At 47.5% G+C, this 6,000-nt stretch overlaps 1 protein-coding gene across 1 annotated transcript in view; it reads right to left on the reverse strand.

The window, feature by feature from the left end:
- The window catches only part of DDC (dopa decarboxylase), a 90,596-nt gene extending 86,136 nt beyond the window's left edge, over positions 1–4,460 (reverse strand). Inside the window, exon 1 of the mRNA XM_046669419.1 lies at positions 4,324–4,460. The gene's annotated coding sequence lies outside the window, so the exon portion shown is untranslated. The remainder of the gene's footprint in view (positions 1–4,323) is intronic.
- Between the last annotated feature and the right edge of the window lie 1,540 nt (positions 4,461–6,000).

The raw sequence follows: 6,000 nt of genomic DNA on the forward strand, positions 1-6,000 counted from the left end.
CGTACATGCATGCTCACACCACACATACACACAGCACACACACACATGTACGTGTTGCACACGGATACGTGTACACATGCTCATTCACACAGTACTCATGTACACACATACAGGTACACAATGCACACACAACATATAGTGCACACATGTGCATGTATACCACACACACCATACATATGTGTACACACATACATGTGAACACACCATCATATGCATACATGCACACACATGCACACTCCACACATTTTCAGGGCCAGTAGCACAGTCAGGAGCCGGCAACTCCCATAGAGAGGGGGCTGTGCTTGAAGAGCATCTCTTCAAAGGAACATGTGTTCTCCTGGGGCAGAGACCTGTGGGGTGTGGAGCTGGCCAGAGGCGGCAGGTGGGTGGGGCCGGCGAGGGACCTGGACGTTGGTGGCTCCCTCCCTCCTCCCCTTCTCTCCACTGGCTGGGCGCAGACCTAGGGGCAGTGCAGAGACTAGGTCTCATGTGTGCAGAGAGCTCCCGAGCTCCACGCGCCACCTCCCAGGGGAGCCGGCCTGAGGACTGCCCCAGCTTGTGAGATGGGCCGGGCTGCAGAGGAGAGGTACGCCAGCCTGAGTCCACAGCCCACACAGCTGAACCGGGTGCTCTGTGGGAAGGGACGGCATCAAGCTGTACAGGACTCGCCAGAGCTGGGAGGCTGGATCCAGGGTTTGCCCCCGCTGAGTGCCGTCCCCAGCACACAGCTTGGCCCAGCGCAGGCCCTTGATAAAGGCCGGATGATACATGGAGACTCTGCAAATGAGGGATACAAGTATGATGAGGGGCTGACACCCAGGCACAGGCCTCTGGGAGAGGGGGCTATGAGAAAAAAATGAAATCTTCCATTTCATAAAGAGTTACTATAACGATACCTAGCATGTGTAAAGGTTCTATTACAGGCATTTTTACATGGGATCATGCAATTCCCCCCAACCACCTTACAAGGTAGATGTCATCATCATTCTCATTTTACACATGAGGAAACAGAGGCCAGAGAGGTTAGGAAATTTTCCAAAGGTCACATAGCCAGCATGTGGCTGAGCGAAGTGTCGTCACCCGCGTTTGTCACCGGCAGGCCAGCCTGCCCTTTTGTTGGGCGCAGCCAGATCTACTTGCTGTGTGACATTCCAGGATGGGAGGCAGATCATGAAAGAATAAACAGAGAGAGATCCACACCTGCCAACTGTGACCGTGCTGCAAAGTGTGTGAAGTGGACACGACCTAGAGAAGATGCCCACAGCCAGCGGGGTCTGGACCCTGCTTGGAGGGAAAGCTTTGAAATGGAGCACTGACATGCCCAATGTAAGAGTTTAAAAATCACTCCAGCTTTGCTTGGAGAGTCACGTGGGGGTTGTAGCAGATGAGAGTGGGAACAAGGAGATAGACTTGAGATTTATTTAAGAGGTGGAAACGAAAAGATTTGCAGTGGCATGAGGCAGGCGCAGCACAGGGCTCGGACGGCAGGCTCAGATCCCAGGCTTGAATCTGCCTCCATCACCTATGAGGTGTACTTGAAGGCAGGTGCCTTAACCATCCACAGTGATCATGACAAGATATCAGTCAGATTAGGAACAAGACAGTAGAAATGATATAACAAAGTCTAACAAAAGATGAGCAAGGCTTGAATGAAGAAACTTAATGAAAGCTTAATGGAAGACATTAAAGAAGACCCAAACAAACAGAAATAAATGCCGGTTCGTGGATAGAAACACTCGATGTTATGTATATTTCCATTTTCCTCAAACTGATTGACAGATTCAACGCGATTCTAACCAAAATCTCAACACAGATCTTTTACTCTAAAATGTAGACGGAAAAGCAAAAGTCTGAGAATGGCCAGCATACTGTCGAGAAAGAATATTACAGAATATTACAGGGAGTCTAGCACAAGCAGAGGCACTCACAACTGAATATACAACTATGTACTGGGGGGCTTTGGGGAGAAGAAGAAGAAAAACAAAAAAAGGAGATTGGCAACAGTTGTTAGCTAAGGTGCCAATCTTAAAATAAACTAAAATAAAATAGAATTTTAAAAAAGCTATATGCTTTCTTTTATGCACCGTTTTCAATACATAGCTCAAGTTTTAAAATGTAGCATTATTCATTATGATTTATATCTAAGTATTATTTAATTTCTATTATGTTTTTCTTTGACGCATGAGTTATGTAGTAGCTTTATAAAAAAATTTCCAGACATATATAGCAGTGTTTGCTCATCATTTTTTGAATTCTAGTTTAATTAACGTAATTGAACTGTGGTCCTAGAGCAGGCTGATATGACAGCAGGTGTCTGATCGCTGTTGACTTGCATTGTAGTCGGCTACTTCCTCAATTTTTGTAAAACTTTCATGTGCCTTGAGAAGGAAATATATTTTCTAATTATTGGGTGCAGGGTTCCATGTAGTCCAATAAACCAAGATTGTTACTTGTGTTGATGAAATTTCCTAAATCTTTACCATATTTTTGTCACTTTGCTCTATCGTCCGGTTTACTATAATCTGCTAAAGATGTGTTGAAACCTTCCACCTTGCTGGGGACCTTGTCGACTTCTCCCCGTAGCTGTGCCAATACTCTCTTTTTGTATTTAAGTCTCTTCCATTAGGTTTAGACATGTCTAGAACTATATTATCTTCTTGGTGGACTGAACCTTTGATCACTTTATATGGTAATAAGTTAACAGATCTCTGAAATGGCCTTCTTCAAATGTGAACACACTGTTGCTCTTCGTCAGTCGTGCCTACAGTCAGCATTCTTGGGCCTCTCCCCTTCCGCTGGAGGCCAAAGGTGTAGTGCGGCTCAGGGATGGCATCCTGTGCAGATGACTGTGTCTCTTCACACATTATTTAGTAGCTTTTTAAAGTCTGAAAGTTATGATTTAAATTTTAAGCAGCACCAATATTTTCCTGGTTTCAAAAGGTCATAAATCCCCTCTGAGGACATTCAGAGGGAAAGTTCTCCGGGGCACCTCTGTCACATACCTTCATCCACATGAGCCCAAAGAACAAGGTTAAACTCTGGATGACTTACCCCGGCAGTGAGGGCACCATTTGTCATCTGGACCCAACACACAGGCTCGTTAGGCTAACCCAGAGCCATCCAGGATCCTCGGGGCTGACTCCCAACAGAGGCTCAGTCTATCCAGCTAAGCGAACCTCAGAACTGGGGGCACTGGGCCCCCCAAGGCTGTGCATGAAGAGACTTAGAATTCAATGCCTGCTGTGCCTTCCTGCCACTGTGGGAGCCCAGAGCCTTCCATCTTATGTCTAGCCTTGCAATTCCCACTTCCCAGCTGTGCCTTCATGTTTCCCACCTCCCACCCTTTCCATCCTGCTTCTGTCATCAGTCCTGCCTCTTTGTCCCCAACTTCAGACCCCACTCCCTGATCTCCAAGGGGCTCTAGTTAACTCTTCACGTGATGCTTACTACAGCACCTGGGACATGGTGAGTGCGCAAAAAGCGCAACACTTTCCCAGAATGGTAGAGCAGAAAGTGCCAAACTGTGCAGTAAGAACAACTTAAGTTCTAGATTCACCATCAGTAGCTGTGAGGTCTCACACCATCTTCCTCACATGTTCCGTCTTAGTTCTCTCACTGTGAAATGAGGCTATGATTAGGGCCAAAAACTGAACACTCAGAAGTTTTTGCTTTGGCTCAAGCCTGAAGGAGAAGCAATGATGTCTTCTCAAGATTTGTATCTGCAGACGGGATTGTGATCAGCTCGGCAAGTTGGCAGAGAAGAGCCTTTAACTCTTCTCAAATCACACCGCATAGGTGGACTCTGAGTTTACCTCTGAGTAGACTACACCATACGTCAAAAGGAGAGAGTATTCATTACTCATCTCCCATGTGCTGGATATTTTCCAGACATGTGATTAATCCTCACAAGAACGAGACAAGGTAGACACTATTAAAATTTTAGACAGGAAAGAATCAGAGGCTCAGTGGAACTAAGTGCCCAAAACCACACTAGTGGTAAGCGGGAGAGAGGAGTGAGGTCCATGTCTGTCCTGTCCTTGCTATTGAGTGGCAGTCATGAAATTGTTCCCAGCACCTACTCATCACCCGTAGCTACGCGAGTGACTGTGTGTGCATGTGTGAGTGCCGGCATCAGGGCCCCACAGAACTGACAGCTCTGTAAGCCTGCACATAAGAGACAGCATTTGATCAATAATAGTCTCCAGCCCTCAAGAGAGTTAACCTTTAAGCAAACGCTCAGTACTGTGGGACCTGAGAGTCAAGGTACAGGTGTTGCCATTTCCAACAATAATAATCTGATTAAATAGAAAACCAGAGACTTACTTGCTGGGAATTAAAATTCCTTACGGTCGCCCCTCCTTTATGAGATGTGCTGGCTTCGGGGGTTGGGGAGAATGTGGAGAAGCAGCTGGGGGAGCTGGTGCGCAGGCACGCCACTCTTCCTGCAGCTTCAAATCCACATGTTTCCCTGTCCTTGTGTTTTCAGCCTCATATGCTGGTTAAACATTAATTTCTGATGGTGATAAAGGTCGAGGAAATCTTGAGAAACCTAGAGGGAGTCACTGATCTCTGGGGAAACCTGGGAAAGCTCATTCTGGAGAGCCTGTTTGTTTCATCTAAAACCCCAGCAGCTCAGATCTTTCTTACTGTTCAGCTGGCCAGTCACCATAATCCTCCATTTTCCCAACAGCCCCAATTTCAAATTTTCAGCCCCATCAGGTTGTCCCATAAATTCCAGCCCTGCACCGTGGGGAGCCTGCCTTACAGATGGCCTCCAGCCCTTTCAGGCAGCCCCCAAACTGAGCTGTACATCCCAGCTCCTCCTCCCCCAAACCACTGAAATGATAGTTAGAATACGTGAAGCAGTGCTGTGGATGCGGTTTTGACAAATTTCTAGGAAAAGCCAGAGTCAACAGAATTTTATTTGCGCATAAAGCAGGGCTGAGAGAGCAGCATGGAGAACTCCACAGGAAAAGTCAGCAGGAGCATGGGAAGTGGTCTTTCTAGCAGACTGCTGCTGCTCCAAGCCTGGGGCAGGGCAGGTACAAAGAGCAGAGTGGGCATGAGGCTGGTTCGGGGCAGTTATCAAAGGACTGGGCACGAGATAGGGAGCACAGAATGGTGGAGACCAGAGGTATTTGTCACAGGCTAGATGAAGGAAGAGCTCTCTGTGTTCTGCCTGGGGGGGCAGGGATAGGCAGGGGGTGGTGGTGGGGACCCAGGATTCACAGTTATCACTGGAACCCGAGACAAGTTGAGTGATGTCAAGGAGACTCTAAATCTCTACATGAGCCATGGGAGGGAAGAAAGGAGAGCAAGGAAGGGCAAACCAGCCCTACTATGGTGCCTTCTAACATGCTCCACACGTGGAGTCTTACATAAGCTGAGACTAAAGAAGCAATTGTCTTAAGCTACGGGAATGGCACCATACAGGCAACAGCATTTGTGAAGGCACTGAAGTTAGAAAGACCCTGGCATATTCCAGGTCCTGAAAGAGGGCCAACTCCCAAGGACCATACAAAGCAGGGGGTCTTTCAAGCCATGTTACATAGTTCGTATCCCCTCCAACTAGATTGGAAGACATCGAAGTGTTTCTAGAAAACAGTGATGTTAGCTTACTTCATTTTATTTAGGATCACTCTGGCTCTCATATGGAAAATGGATCCAAGAGTGACAAGAGTAAAAGTGTCTCCACTCTCCTGGTTTGGAGGATAGAGCAGAAATGCAAGGAACGTGGAGGGAGTCTGAGAGGGGCTGGCAGAGGGAAGGGAGTCGAGGTGAGGAAGAGTGGTAGGATGCCAGATATGTGCGTGTGCATGTGTGCCTGCACGTGTGTGCATGTGTGGGTGTCAGGAGGTTGCCAGGAAGAGAAGGAGTTGAGGAGCAGGATGACTTCACAGACACAAAATCCATGAACCAACAGTGGTTGTTGTCACGGACTGAGAAGTCAGGGCGGACCAGATTGGGGTAGGGGGAGAGGAAGGAGACCAAGAATTCAGT

Source organism: Equus quagga, chromosome 8, assembly GCF_021613505.1.
Source record: "Equus quagga isolate Etosha38 chromosome 8, UCLA_HA_Equagga_1.0, whole genome shotgun sequence".
Classification (NCBI taxonomy): Eukaryota; Metazoa; Chordata; class Mammalia; order Perissodactyla; family Equidae; genus Equus; species Equus quagga.